Source organism: Petromyzon marinus, chromosome 58, assembly GCF_048934315.1.
Source record: "Petromyzon marinus isolate PM22_M1 ecotype Great Lakes invasive population chromosome 58, UKy_Petmar_22M1.pri1.0, whole genome shotgun sequence".
NCBI classification, from domain to species: domain Eukaryota; kingdom Metazoa; phylum Chordata; class Hyperoartia; order Petromyzontiformes; family Petromyzontidae; genus Petromyzon; species Petromyzon marinus.
The window spans coordinates 4,021,186-4,035,294 of record NC_133724.1 but is presented as its reverse complement, the minus strand read 5'-3'; the positions used below and the strand labels follow the sequence as shown (position 1 = coordinate 4,035,294).

Here is a 14,109-nt window from a genome sequence, read left to right as displayed (position 1 = left end):
CCTCCCTCCTATCCCCTCCCTCCTCCTCCTCCCTCCCCCTCCCTCCTCCCTCCCCCTCCTCCCTTCTCCCTCCCCCTCCTTCCTCCCCCTCCCTCCTCCCCCTCCCTCCTCCTCCCTCCCCCCTCCCTCCTCCTCCCCCCTCCCTCCTCCCTCCTCCTCCTCCCCCCTCCCCCCTCCTCCTCCCCCCTCCCCCCTCCTCCTCCCCACTCCCTCCTTCTCCTCCCTCCCTCCTCCTCCTCCCTCCCTCCTCCTCCTCCCTTCCTGGCTGTCCCAGGTGTCGTCTCCTCCCTCCTCCTCCTTGTCCCAGCGATGTCGACTTCTTACGCTGCGCCACCCGCGCCACCGGCGCCCTGTAGTGTTGTTACATAGCCTCTTGTTACAGCAGCCCTGTAGTGTTGTTACATAGCCTCTTGTTACAGCAGCCCTGTAGTGTTGTTACATAGCCTCTTGTTACAGCAGCCCTGTAGTGCTGTTACATAGCCTCTTGTTACAGCAGCCCTGTAGTGTTGTTATATAGCCTCTTGTTACAGCAGCCCTGTAGTGTTGTTACATAGCCTCTTGTTACAGCAGCCCTGTAGTGTTGTTATATAGCCTCTTGTTACAGCAGCCCTGTAGTGTTGTTACATAGCCTCTTGTTACAGCAGCCCTGTAGTGTTGTTACATAGCCTCTTGTTACAGCAGCCCTGTAGTGTTGTTACATAGCCTCTTGTTACAGCAGCCCTGTAGTGCTGTTACATAGCCTCTTGTTACAGCAGCCCTGTAGTGTTGTTATATAGCCTCTTGTTACAGCAGCCCTGTAGTGTTGTTACATAGCCTCTTGTTACAGCAGCCCTGTAGTGTTGTTATATAGCCTCTTGTTACAGCAGCCCTGTAGTGTTGTTACATAGCCTCTTGTTACAGCAGCCCTGTAGTGCTGTTACATAGCCTCTTGTTACAGCAGCCCTGTAGTGTTGTTACATAGCCTCTTGTTACAGCAGCCCTGTAGTGTTGTTACATAGCCTCTTGTTACAGCAGCCCTGTAGTGTTGCTACATAGCCTCTTGTTACAGCAGCCCTGTAGTGTTGTTACATAGCCTCTTGTTACAGCAGCCCTGTAGTGTTGTTACATAGCCTCTTGTCACAGCAGCCCTGTAGTGCTGTTACAAAGCCTCTTGTTACAGCAGCCCTGTAGTGTTGTTACATAGCCTCTTGTTACAGCAGCCCTGTAGTGCTGTTACAAAGCCTCTTGTTACAGCAGCCCTGTAGTGTTGTTACATAGCCTCTTGTTACAGCAGCCCTGTAGTGTTGTTACATAGCCTCTTGTTATAGCAGCCCTGTAGTGTTGTTACATAGCCTCTTGTTACAGCAGCCCTGTAGTGTTGTTACATAGCCTCTTGTTACAGCAGCCCTGTAGTGCTGTTACATAGCCTCTTGTTACAGCAGCCCTGTAGTGTTGTTACATAGCCTCTTGTTACAGCAGCCCTGTAGTGTTGTTACATAGCCTCTTGTTACAGCAGCCCTGTAGTGTTGTTACATAGCCTCTTGTTACAGCAGCCCTGTAGTGTTGTTACATAGCCTCTTGTTACAGCAGCCCTGTAGTGCTGTTACATAGCCTCTTGTTACAGCAGCCCTGTAGTGTTGTTACATAGCCTCTTGTTACAGCAGCCCTGTAGTGCTATTACATAGCCTCTTGTTACAGCAGCCCTGTTGTGTTGTTACATAGCCTCTTGTTACAGCAGCCCTGTAGTGCTGTTACATAGCCTCTTGTTACAGCATCCCTGTAGTGTTGTTACATAGCCTCTTGTTACAGCAGCCCTGTAGTGTTGTTACATAGCCTCTTGTTACAGCAGCCCTGTAGTGTTGTTACATAGCCTCTTGTTACAGCAGCCCTGTTGTGTTGTTACATAGCCTCTTGTTACAGCAGCCCTGTAGTGTTGCTACATAGCCTCTTGTTACATCAGCCCTGTAGTGTTGTTACATAGCCTCTTGTTACAGCAGCCCTGTAGTGTTGTTACATAGCCTCTTGTTACAGCAGCCCTGTAGTGTTGTTACATACCCTCTTGTCACAGCAGCCCTGTAGTGTTGTTACATAGCCTCTTGTTACAGCAGCCCTGTAGTGCTGTTACAAAGCCTCTTGTTACAGCAGCCCTGTAGTGTTGTTACATAGCCTCTTGTTACAGCAGCCCTGTAGTGCTGTTACAAAGCCTCTTGTTACAGCAGCCCTGTAGTGTTGTTACATAGCCTCTTGTTACAGCAGCCCTGTAGTGTTGTTACATAGCCTCTTGTTACAGCAGCCCTGTAGTGTTGTTACATAGCCTCTTGTTACAGCAGCCCTGTAGTGTTGTTACATAGCCTCTTGTTACAGCAGCCCTGTAGTGCTGTTACATAGCCTCTTGTTACAGCAGCCCTGTAGTGTTGTTACATAGCCTCTTGTTACAGCAGCCCTGTAGTGTTGTTACATAGCCTCTTGTTACAGCAGCCCTGTAGTGTTGTTACATAGCCTCTTGTTACAGCAGCCCTGTAGTGTTGTTACATAGCCTCTTGTTACAGCAGCCCTGTAGTGTTGTTACATAGCCTCTTGTTACAGCAGCCCTGTAGTGCTGTTACATAGCCTCTTGTTACAGCAGCCCTGTAGTGCTGTTACATAGCCTCTTGTTACAGCAGCCCTGTAGTGTTGTTACATAGCCTCTTGTTACAGCAGCCCTGTAGTGCTGTTACATAGCCTCTTGTCACAGCAGCCCTGTAGTGCTGTTACATTGCCTCTTGTTACAGCAGCCCTGTAGTGCTCTTACATAGCCTCTTGTTACAGCAGCCCTGTAGTGTTGTTACATACCCTCTTGTTACAGCAGCCCTGTAGTGTTGTTACATAGCCTCTTGTCACAGCAGCCCTGTAGTGCTGTTACATAGCCTCTTGTTACAGCAGCCCTGTAGTGCTGTTACAAAGCCTCTTGTTACAGCAGCCCTGTAGTGTTGTTACATAGCCTCTTGTTACAGCAGCCCTGTAGTGCTGTTACATAGCCTCTTGTTACAGCAGCCCTGTAGTGCTGTTACATAACCTCTTGTTACAGCAGCCCTGTAGTGCTGTTACATAGCCTCTTGTTACAGCATCCCTGTAGTGCTGTCACGTAGCCTCTTGTTACAGCAGCCCTGTAGTGCTGTTACATAGCCTCTTGTTACAGCAGCCCTGTAGTGTTGTTACAAAGCCTCTTGTTACAGCAGCCCTGTAGTGCTGTTACATAGCCTCTTGTTACAGCAGCCCTGTAGTGTTGTTACATAGCCTCTTGTTACAGCAGCCCTGTAGTGTTGTTACATAGCCTCTTGTTACAACAGCCCTGTAGTGCTGTTACATAGCCTCTTGTTAGAGCAGCCCTGTAGTGTTGTTACATAGCCTCTTGTTACAGCAGCCCTGTAGTGCTGTTACATAGCCTCTTGTTACAGCAGCCCTGTAGTGTTGTTACATAGCCTCTTGTCACAGCAGCCCTGTAGTGTTGTTACATAGCCTCTTGTTACAGCAGCCCTGTAGTGCTGTTACATAGACTCTTGTTACAGCAGCCCTGTAGTGTTGTTACATAGCCTCTTGTTACAGCAGCCCTGTAGTGCTGTTACATAGCCTCTTGTTACAGCAGCCCTGTAGTGCTGTTACATAGCCTCTTGTTACAGCAGCCCTGTAGTGTTGCTACATAGCCTCTTGTTACAGCAGCCCTGTAGTGTTGTTACATAGCCTCTTGTTACAGCAGCCCTGTAGTGTTGTTACATAGCCTCTTGTTACAGCAGCCCTGTAGTGCTGTTACATAGCCTCTTGTTACAGCAGCCCTGTAGTGTTGTTACATAGCCTCTTGTTACAGCAGCCCTGTAGTGTTGTTACATAGCCTCTTGTTACAGCAGCCCTGTAGTGCTGTTACATAGCCTCTTGTTACAGCAGCCCTGTAGTGCTGTTACATAGCCTCTTGTTACAGCAGCCCTGTAGTGTTGATACATAGCCTCTTGTTACAGCAGCCCTGTAGTGCTGTGACATAGCCTCTTGTTACAGCAGCCCTGTAGTGCTGTTACATAGCCTCTTGTTACAGCAGCCCTGTAGTGTTGTTACATAGCCTCTTGTTACAGCAGCCCTGTAGTGTTGTTACATAGCCTCTTGTTACAGCAGCCCTGTAGTGTTGTTACATAGCCTCTTGTTACAGCAGCCCTGTAGTGTTGTTACATAGCCTCTTGTTACAGCAGCCCTGTAGTGCTGTTACATAGCCTCTTGTTACAGCAGCCCTGTGGTGTTGTTACATAGCCTCTTGTTACAGCAGCCCTGTAGTGTTGTTACATAGCCTCTTGTTACAGCAGCCCTGTAGTGTTGTTGCATAGCCTCTTGTTACAGCACCCCTGTAGTGTTGTTACATAGCCTCTGGTTACTGCAGCCCTGTAGTGTTGTTACATAGCCTCTTGTTACAACAGCCCTGTAGTGTTGTTACATAGCCTCTTGTTACAGCAGCCCTGTAGTGTTGTTACATAGCCTCTTGTCACAGCAGCCCTGTAGTGTTGTTACATAGCCTCTTGTGACAGCAGCCCTGTAGTGTTGTTACATAGCCTCTTGTCACAGCAGCCCTGTAGTGTTGTTACATAGCCTCTTGTTACAGCAGCCCTGTAGTGCTGTTACATAGCCTCTTGTTACAGCAGCCCTGTAGTGCTGTTACATAGCCTCTTGTTACAGCAGCCCTGTAGTGTTGTTACATAGCCTCTTGTTACAGCAGCCCTGTAGTGCTGCTACATAGCCTCTTGTTACAGCAGCCCTGTAGTGTTGTTACATAGCCTCTTGTTACAGCAGCCCTGTAGTGCTGTTACATAGCCTCTTGTTACAGCAGCCCTGTAGTGCTGTTACATAGCCTCTTGTTACAGCAGCCCTGTAGTGTTGTTATATAGCCTCTTGTTACAGCAGCCCTGTAGTGTTGTTACATAGCCTCTTGTTACAGCAGCCCTGTAGTGCTGTTACATAGCCTCTTGTTACAGCAGCCCTGTAGTGCTGTTACATAGCCTCTTGTTACAGCAGCCCTGTAGTGTTGTTACATAGCCTCTTGTTACAGCAGCCCTGTAGTGCTGTTACATAGCCTCTTGTCACAGCAGCCCTGTAGTGCTGTTACATTGCCTCTTGTTACAGCAGCCCTGTAGTGCTCTTACATAGCCTCTTGTTACAGCAGCCCTGTAGTGTTGTTACATACCCTCTTGTTACAGCAGCCCTGTAGTGTTGTTACATAGCCTCTTGTCACAGCAGCCCTGTAGTGCTGTTACATAGCCTCTTGTTACAGCAGCCCTGTAGTGCTGTTACAAAGCCTCTTGTTACAGCAGCCCTGTAGTGTTGTTACATAGCCTCTTGTTACAGCAGCCCTGTAGTGCTGTTACATAGCCTCTTGTTACAGCAGCCCTGTAGTGCTGTTACATAACCTCTTGTTACAGCAGCCCTGTAGTGCTGTTACATAGCCTCTTGTTACAGCATCCCTGTAGTGCTGTCACGTAGCCTCTTGTTACAGCAGCCCTGTAGTGCTGTTACATAGCCTCTTGTTACAGCAGCCCTGTAGTGCTGTTACAAAGCCTCTTGTTACAGCAGCCCTGTAGTGCTGTTACATAGCCTCTTGTTACAGCAGCCCTGTAGTGTTGTTACAAAGCCTCTTGTTACAGCAGCCCTGTAGTGCTGTTACATAGCCTCTTGTTACAGCAGCCCTGTAGTGTTGTTACATAGCCTCTTGTTACAGCAGCCCTGTAGTGTTGTTACATAGCCTCTTGTTACAACAGCCCTGTAGTGCTGTTACATAGCCTCTTGTTAGAGCAGCCCTGTAGTGTTGTTACATAGCCTCTTGTTACAGCAGCCCTGTAGTGCTGTTACATAGCCTCTTGTTACAGCAGCCCTGTAGTGTTGTTACATAGCCTCTTGTCACAGCAGCCCTGTAGTGTTGTTACATAGCCTCTTGTTACAGCAGCCCTGTAGTGCTGTTACATAGACTCTTGTTACAGCAGCCCTGTAGTGTTGTTACATAGCCTCTTGTTACAGCAGCCCTGTAGTGCTGTTACATAGCCTCTTGTTACAGCAGCCCTGTAGTGCTGTTACATAGCCTCTTGTTACAGCAGCCCTGTAGTGTTGCTACATAGCCTCTTGTTACAGCAGCCCTGTAGTGTTGTTACATAGCCTCTTGTTACAGCAGCCCTGTAGTGTTGTTACATAGCCTCTTGTTACAGCAGCCCTGTAGTGCTGTTACATAGCCTCTTGTTACAGCAGCCCTGTAGTGTTGTTACATAGCCTCTTGTTACAGCAGCCCTGTAGTGTTGTTACATAGCCTCTTGTTACAGCAGCCCTGTAGTGCTGTTACATAGCCTCTTGTTACAGCAGCCCTGTAGTGCTGTTACATAGCCTCTTGTTACAGCAGCCCTGTAGTGTTGATACATAGCCTCTTGTTACAGCAGCCCTGTAGTGCTGTGACATAGCCTCTTGTTACAGCAGCCCTGTAGTGCTGTTACATAGCCTCTTGTTACAGCAGCCCTGTAGTGTTGTTACATAGCCTCTTGTTACAGCAGCCCTGTAGTGTTGTTACATAGCCTCTTGTTACAGCAGCCCTGTAGTGTTGTTACATAGCCTCTTGTTACAGCAGCCCTGTAGTGTTGTTACATAGCCTCTTGTTACAGCAGCCCTGTAGAGCTGTTACATAGCCTCTTGTTACAGCAGCCCTGTGGTGTTGTTACATAGCCTCTTGTTACAGCAGCCCTGTAGTGTTGTTACATAGCCTCTTGTTACAGCAGCCCTGTAGTGTTGTTGCATAGCCTCTTGTTACAGCACCCCTGTAGTGTTGTTACATAGCCTCTGGTTACTGCAGCCCTGTAGTGTTGTTACATAGCCTCTTGTTACAACAGCCCTGTAGTGTTGTTACATAGCCTCTTGTTACAGCAGCCCTGTAGTGTTGTTACATAGCCTCTTGTCACAGCAGCCCTGTAGTGTTGTTACATAGCCTCTTGTGACAGCAGCCCTGTAGTGTTGTTACATAGCCTCTTGTCACAGCAGCCCTGTAGTGTTGTTACATAGCCTCTTGTTACAGCAGCCCTGTAGTGCTGTTACATAGCCTCTTGTTACAGCAGCCCTGTAGTGCTGTTACATAGCCTCTTGTTACAGCAGCCCTGTAGTGTTGTTACATAGCCTCTTGTTACAGCAGCCCTGTAGTGCTGCTACATAGCCTCTTGTCACAGCAGCCCTGTAGTGTTGTTACATAGCCTCTTATCACAGCAGCCCTGTAGTGCTGTTACATAGCCTCTTGTTACAGCAGCCCTGTAGTGCTGTTACATAGCCTCTTGTTACAGCAGCCCTGTAGTGTTGTTACATAGCCTCTTGTTACAGCAGCCCTGTAGTGTTGTTACATAGCCTCTTGTTACAGCAGCCCTGTAGTGTTGTTACATAGCCTCTTGTTACAGCAGCCCTGTAGTGTTGCTACATAGCCTCTTGTTACAGCAGCCCTGTAGTGTTGTTACATAGCCTCTTGTTACAGCAGCCCTGTAGTGTTGCTACATAGCCTCTTGTTACAGCAGCCCTGTAGTGTTGTTACATAGCCTCTTGTTACAGCGGCCCTGTAGTGTTGTTACATAGCCTCTTGTTACAGCAGCCCTGTAGTGCTGTTACATAGCCTCTTGTTACAGCAGCCCTGTAGTGTTGTTACATAGCCTCTTGTTACAGCAGCCCTGTAGTGTTGCTACATAGCCTCTTGTTACAGCAGCCCTGTAGTGTTGTTACATAGCCTCTTGTTACAGCAGCCCTGTAGTGCTGTTACATAGCCTCTTGTTAGAGCAGCCCTGTAGTGTTGTTACATAGCCTCTTGTTACAGCAGCCCTGTAGTGCTGTTACATAGCCTCTTGTTACAGCAGCCCTGTAGTGTTGTTACATAGCCTCTTGTCACAGCAGCCCTGTAGTGTTGTTACATAGCCTCTTGTTACAGCAGCCCTGTAGTGCTGTTACATAGCCTCTTGTTACAGCAGCCCTGTAGTGTTGTTACATAGCCTCTTGTTACAGCAGCCCTGTAGTGCTGTTACATAGCCTCTTGTTACAGCAGCCCTGTAGTGCTGTTACATAGCCTCTTGTTACAGCAGCCCTGTAGTGTTGTTACATAGCCTCTTGTTACAGCAGCCCTGTAGTGCTGTTACATAGCCTCTTGTTACAGCAGCCCTGTAGTGTTGTTACATAGCCTCTTGTTACAGCAGCCCTGTAGTGTTGTTACATAGCCTCTTGTTACAGCAGCCCTGTAGTGCTGTTACATAGCCTCTTGTTACAGCAGCCCTGTAGTGCTGTTACATAGCCTCTTGTTACAGCAGCCCTGTAGTGTTGATACATAGCCTCTTGTTACAGCAGCCCTGTAGTGCTGTGACATAGCCTCTTGTTACAGCAGCCCTGTAGTGCTGTTACATAGCCTCTTGTTACAGCAGCCCTGTAGTGTTGTTACATAGCCTCTTGTTACAGCAGCCCTGTAGTGTTGTTACATAGCCTCTTGTTACAGCAGCCCTGTAGTGTTGTTACATAGCCTCTTGTTACAGCAGCCCTGTAGTGTTGTTACATAGCCTCTTGTTACAGCAGCCCTGTAGTGCTGTTACATAGCCTCTTGTTACAGCAGCCCTGTGGTGTTGTTACATAGCCTCTTGTTACAGCAGCCCTGTAGTGTTGTTACATAGCCTCTTGTTACAGCAGCCCTGTAGTGTTGTTGCATAGCCTCTTGTTACAGCACCCCTGTAGTGTTGTTACATAGCCTCTGGTTACAGCAGCCCTGTAGTGTTGTTACATAGCCTCTTGTTACAACAGCCCTGTAGTGTTGTTACATAGCCTCTTGTTACAGCAGCCCTGTAGTGTTGTTACATAGCCTCTTGTTACAGCAGCCCTGTAGTGTTGTTACATAGCCTCTTGTGACAGCAGCCCTGTAGTGTTGTTACATAGCCTCTTGTCACAGCAGCCCTGTAGTGTTGTTACATAGCCTCTTGTTACAGCAGCCCTGTAGTGCTGTTACATAGCCTCTTGTTACAGCAGCCCTGTAGTGCTGTTACATAGCCTCTTGTTACAGCAGCCCTGTAGTGTTGTTACATAGCCTCTTGTTACAGCAGCCCTGTAGTGCTGCTACATAGCCTCTTGTCACAGCAGCCCTGTAGTGTTGTTACATAGCCTCTTGTTACAGCAGCCCTGTAGTGCTGCTACATAGCCTCTTATCACAGCAGCCCTGTAGTGCTGTTACATAGCCTCTTGTTACAGCAACCCTGGAGTGCTGTTACATAGCCTCTTGTTACAGCAGCCCTGTAGTGCTGCTACGTAGCCTCTTGTTACAGCAGCCCTGTAGTGTTGCTACATAGCCTCTTGTTACAGCAGCCCTGTAGTGTTGTTACATAGCCTCTTGTTACAGCAGCCCTGTAGTGTTGTTACATAGCCTCTTGTCACAGCAGCCCTGTAGTGTTGTTACATAGCCTCTTGTGACAGCAGCCCTGTAGTGTTGTTACATAGCCTCTTGTCAAAGCAGCCCTGTAGTGTTGTTACATAGCCTCTTGTTACAGCAGCCCTGTAGTGCTGTTACATAGCCTCTTGTTACAGCAGCCCTGTAGTGCTGTTACATAGCCTCTTGTTACAGCAGCCCTGTAGTGTTGTTACATAGCCTCTTGTTACAGCAGCCCTGTAGTGCTGCTACATAGCCTCTTGTCACAGCAGCCCTGTAGTGTTGTTACATAGCCTCTTATCACAGCAGCCCTGTAGTGCTGTTACATAGCCTCTTGTTACAGCAGCCCTGTAGTGCTGTTACATAGCCTCTTGTTACAGCAGCCCTGTAGTGTTGTTACATAGCCTCTTGTTACAGCAGCCCTGTAGTGTTGTTACATAGCCTCTTGTTACAGCAGCCCTGTAGTGTTGTTACATAGCCTCTTGTTACAGCAGCCCTGTAGTGTTGCTACATAGCCTCTTGTTACAGCAGCCCTGTAGTGTTGTTACATAGCCTCTTGTTACAGCAGCCCTGTAGTGTTGCTACATAGCCTCTTGTTACAGCAGCCCTGTAGTGTTGTTACATAGCCTCTTGTTACAGCGGCCCTGTAGTGTTGTTACATAGCCTCTTGTTACAGCAGCCCTGTAGTGCTGTTACATAGCCTCTTGTTACAGCAGCCCTGTAGTGTTGTTACATAGCCTCTTGTTACAGCAGCCCTGTAGTGTTGCTACATAGCCTCTTGTTACAGCAGCCCTGTAGTGTTGTTACATAGCCTCTTGTTACAGCAGCCCTGTAGTGCTGTTACATAGCCTCTTGTTAGAGCAGCCCTGTAGTGTTGTTACATAGCCTCTTGTTACAGCAGCCCTGTAGTGCTGTTACATAGCCTCTTGTTACAGCAGCCCTGTAGTGTTGTTACATAGCCTCTTGTCACAGCAGCCCTGTAGTGTTGTTACATAGCCTCTTGTTACAGCAGCCCTGTAGTGCTGTTACATAGCCTCTTGTTACAGCAGCCCTGTAGTGTTGTTACATAGCCTCTTGTTACAGCAGCCCTGTAGTGCTGTTACATAGCCTCTTGTTACAGCAGCCCTGTAGTGCTGTTACATAGCCTCTTGTTACAGCAGCCCTGTAGTGTTGTTACATAGCCTCTTGTTACAGCAGCCCTGTAGTGCTGTTACATAGCCTCTTGTTACAGCAGCCCTGTAGTGTTGTTACATAGCCTCTTGTTACAGCAGCCCTGTAGTGTTGTTACATAGCCTCTTGTTACAGCAGCCCTGTAGTGCTGTTACATAGCCTCTTGTTACAGCAGCCCTGTAGTGCTGTTACATAGCCTCTTGTTACAGCAGCCCTGTAGTGTTGATACATAGCCTCTTGTTACAGCAGCCCTGTAGTGCTGTGACATAGCCTCTTGTTACAGCAGCCCTGTAGTGCTGTTACATAGCCTCTTGTTACAGCAGCCCTGTAGTGTTGTTACATAGCCTCTTGTTACAGCAGCCCTGTAGTGTTGTTACATAGCCTCTTGTTACAGCAGCCCTGTAGTGTTGTTACATAGCCTCTTGTTACAGCAGCCCTGTAGTGTTGTTACATAGCCTCTTGTTACAGCAGCCCTGTAGTGCTGTTACATAGCCTCTTGTTACAGCAGCCCTGTGGTGTTGTTACATAGCCTCTTGTTACAGCAGCCCTGTAGTGTTGTTACATAGCCTCTTGTTACAGCAGCCCTGTAGTGTTGTTGCATAGCCTCTTGTTACAGCACCCCTGTAGTGTTGTTACATAGCCTCTGGTTACAGCAGCCCTGTAGTGTTGTTACATAGCCTCTTGTTACAACAGCCCTGTAGTGTTGTTACATAGCCTCTTGTTACAGCAGCCCTGTAGTGTTGTTACATAGCCTCTTGTTACAGCAGCCCTGTAGTGTTGTTACATAGCCTCTTGTGACAGCAGCCCTGTAGTGTTGTTACATAGCCTCTTGTCACAGCAGCCCTGTAGTGTTGTTACATAGCCTCTTGTTACAGCAGCCCTGTAGTGCTGTTACATAGCCTCTTGTTACAGCAGCCCTGTAGTGCTGTTACATAGCCTCTTGTTACAGCAGCCCTGTAGTGTTGTTACATAGCCTCTTGTTACAGCAGCCCTGTAGTGCTGCTACATAGCCTCTTGTCACAGCAGCCCTGTAGTGTTGTTACATAGCCTCTTGTTACAGCAGCCCTGTAGTGCTGCTACATAGCCTCTTATCACAGCAGCCCTGTAGTGCTGTTACATAGCCTCTTGTTACAGCAGCCCTGGAGTGCTGTTACATAGCCTCTTGTTACAGCAGCCCTGTAGTGCTGCTACGTAGCCTCTTGTTACAGCAGCCCTGTAGTGTTGCTACATAGCCTCTTGTTACAGCAGCCCTGTAGTGTTGTTACATAGCCTCTTGTTACAGCAGCCCTGTAGTGTTGTTACATAGCCTCTTGTTACAGCAGCCCTGTAGTGTTGCTACATAGCCTCTTGTTACAGCAGCCCTGTAGTGTTGTTACATAGCCTCTTGTTACAGCAGCCCTGTAGTGCTGTTACATAGCCTCTTGTTACAGCAGCCCTGTAGTGCTGTTACATAGCCTCTTGTTACAGCAGCCCTGTAGTGTTGTTACATAGCCTCTTGTTACAGCAGCCCTGTAGTGCTGTTACATAGCCTCTTGTCACAGCAGCCCTGTAGTGCTGTTACATTGCCTCTTGTTACAGCAGCCCTGTAGTGCTCTTACATAGCCTCTTGTTACAGCAGCCCTGTAGTGTTGTTACATACCCTCTTGTTACAGCAGCCCTGTAGTGTTGTTACATAGCCTCTTGTCACAGCAGCCCTGTAGTGCTGTTACATAGCCTCTTGTTACAGCAGCCCTGTAGTGCTGTTACAAAGCCTCTTGTTACAGCAGCCCTGTAGTGTTGTTACATAGCCTCTTGTTACAGCAGCCCTGTAGTGCTGTTACATAGCCTCTTGTTACAGCAGCCCTGTAGTGCTGTTACATAACCTCTTGTTACAGCAGCCCTGTAGTGCTGTTACATAGCCTCTTGTTACAGCATCCCTGTAGTGCTGTCACGTAGCCTCTTGTTACAGCAGCCCTGTAGTGCTGTTACATAGCCTCTTGTTACAGCAGCCCTGTAGTGCTGTTACAAAGCCTCTTGTTACAGCAGCCCTGTAGTGTTGTTACATAGCCTCTTGTTACAGCGGCCCTGTAGTGTTGTTACATAGCCTCTTGTTACAGCAGCCCTGTAGTGCTGTCACATAGCCTCTTGTTACAGCAGCCCTGTAGTGTTGTTACATAGCCTCTTGTTACAGCAGCCCTGTAGTGTTGTTACATAGCCTCTTGTTACAGCAGCCCTGTAGTGTTGTTACATAGCCTCTTGTTACAGCAGCCCTGTAGTGTTGTTACATAGCCTCTTGTTACAGCAGCCCTGTAGTGTTGCTACATAGCCTCTTGTTACAGCAGCCCTGTAGTGTTGATACATAGCCTCTTGTTACAGCAGCCCTGTAGTGTTGATACATAGCCTCTTGTTACAGCAGTGGTTGTCTCAGCCTGTAGTGTTGATACATAGCCTCTTGTTACAGCAGTGGTTGTCTCACCACATGACGGACGCTTGCCTTGCGCCCGAAACGTCGTGCTTTAATTTATTTTCTACCTACTTACGTGACTTTTACCCAAAGAACCAAAGAGCATGGATCCCTGCAGTCACAGAAAACTCCAAATCCAGATTGATGATGATGATGATGTCAGCAACGATCATCGAGCTGTCATCTGTGGCCAGGTCGCTTCTGCAACAACAACAACAAAAGCGAGCTACGTAGCAGCTCAGCGGGACCGTACCCGATTTAAATAAATACAAATAATAATGGTGATGTGAAACGGTGGAAGTCGGTCACTCACTCGTTGTCTGTGATCATTCAGCACCCGAGCATTGGAGAGCGCGTGGTTGGGGGGTGGGGTTCACCTAGGCAAAGGGTTGTCACCTGTCCTGCTTTTCCTGGGATTGTGCTCAATCTTGAAGCAGCTGCTGTCCTAGCAAATCTCTGAGTCTTCCCGGGGACACTACAAGCCCCGGTTTCTGTTGTCAGTGAGCGAATACATTGTACATTATAGGAGAGATCTTTGTTTTTGTTTGGGAGTTTATATGTACACCCTTCATAACGGGATCATAGTGTAGATCGGGAAAAATACATAACACCACGAGTTAAAGAAAAACCCCAACAACAACAATAACAACAACAACAACAATCCATGGTATGTATTGTCTTAGATCAGCGTCAACACAAATCAGATCAAATTGTGACAACGTCTAACAGGAGCAGCAAGCGATGCAGTGACACGTGCTCGTGATTATTTATTTATTTGATGATGATGGTGATGGTGGAGGTGGTGGTGGTCATGGTATTGAAAGTGGTAGCTCATGGCAATGATGGTCGTGGGTTCTTCTTCGTCGGGTCTCCTGTCCAACCTCTAACACGCGTCATGTCCCATGCCATGTTCCACACATGGCCACTGCGTCTCGTGTCGCCACTGCCAACATCTTGAGGAGCGCATTGCAATGCTGCAGTGATGATGGTAATCATGGCAATGATAACATTTGAAATCATGATGATGGCGATGGTGATGACGGTAATCATGAAAATGATAACAGTGGATATGATGATGCTGCTGATGATGGTCATG

The 14,109-nt window shown here is 47.9% G+C and overlaps 1 protein-coding gene across 1 annotated transcript in view; it reads left to right on the top strand.

The window, feature by feature from the left end:
• Positions 1–14,109, top strand: part of LOC116955118 (uncharacterized) — a 79,654-nt gene that overhangs the window by 12,622 nt on the left and 52,923 nt on the right. The gene's annotated exons all lie outside the window — the stretch shown is intronic.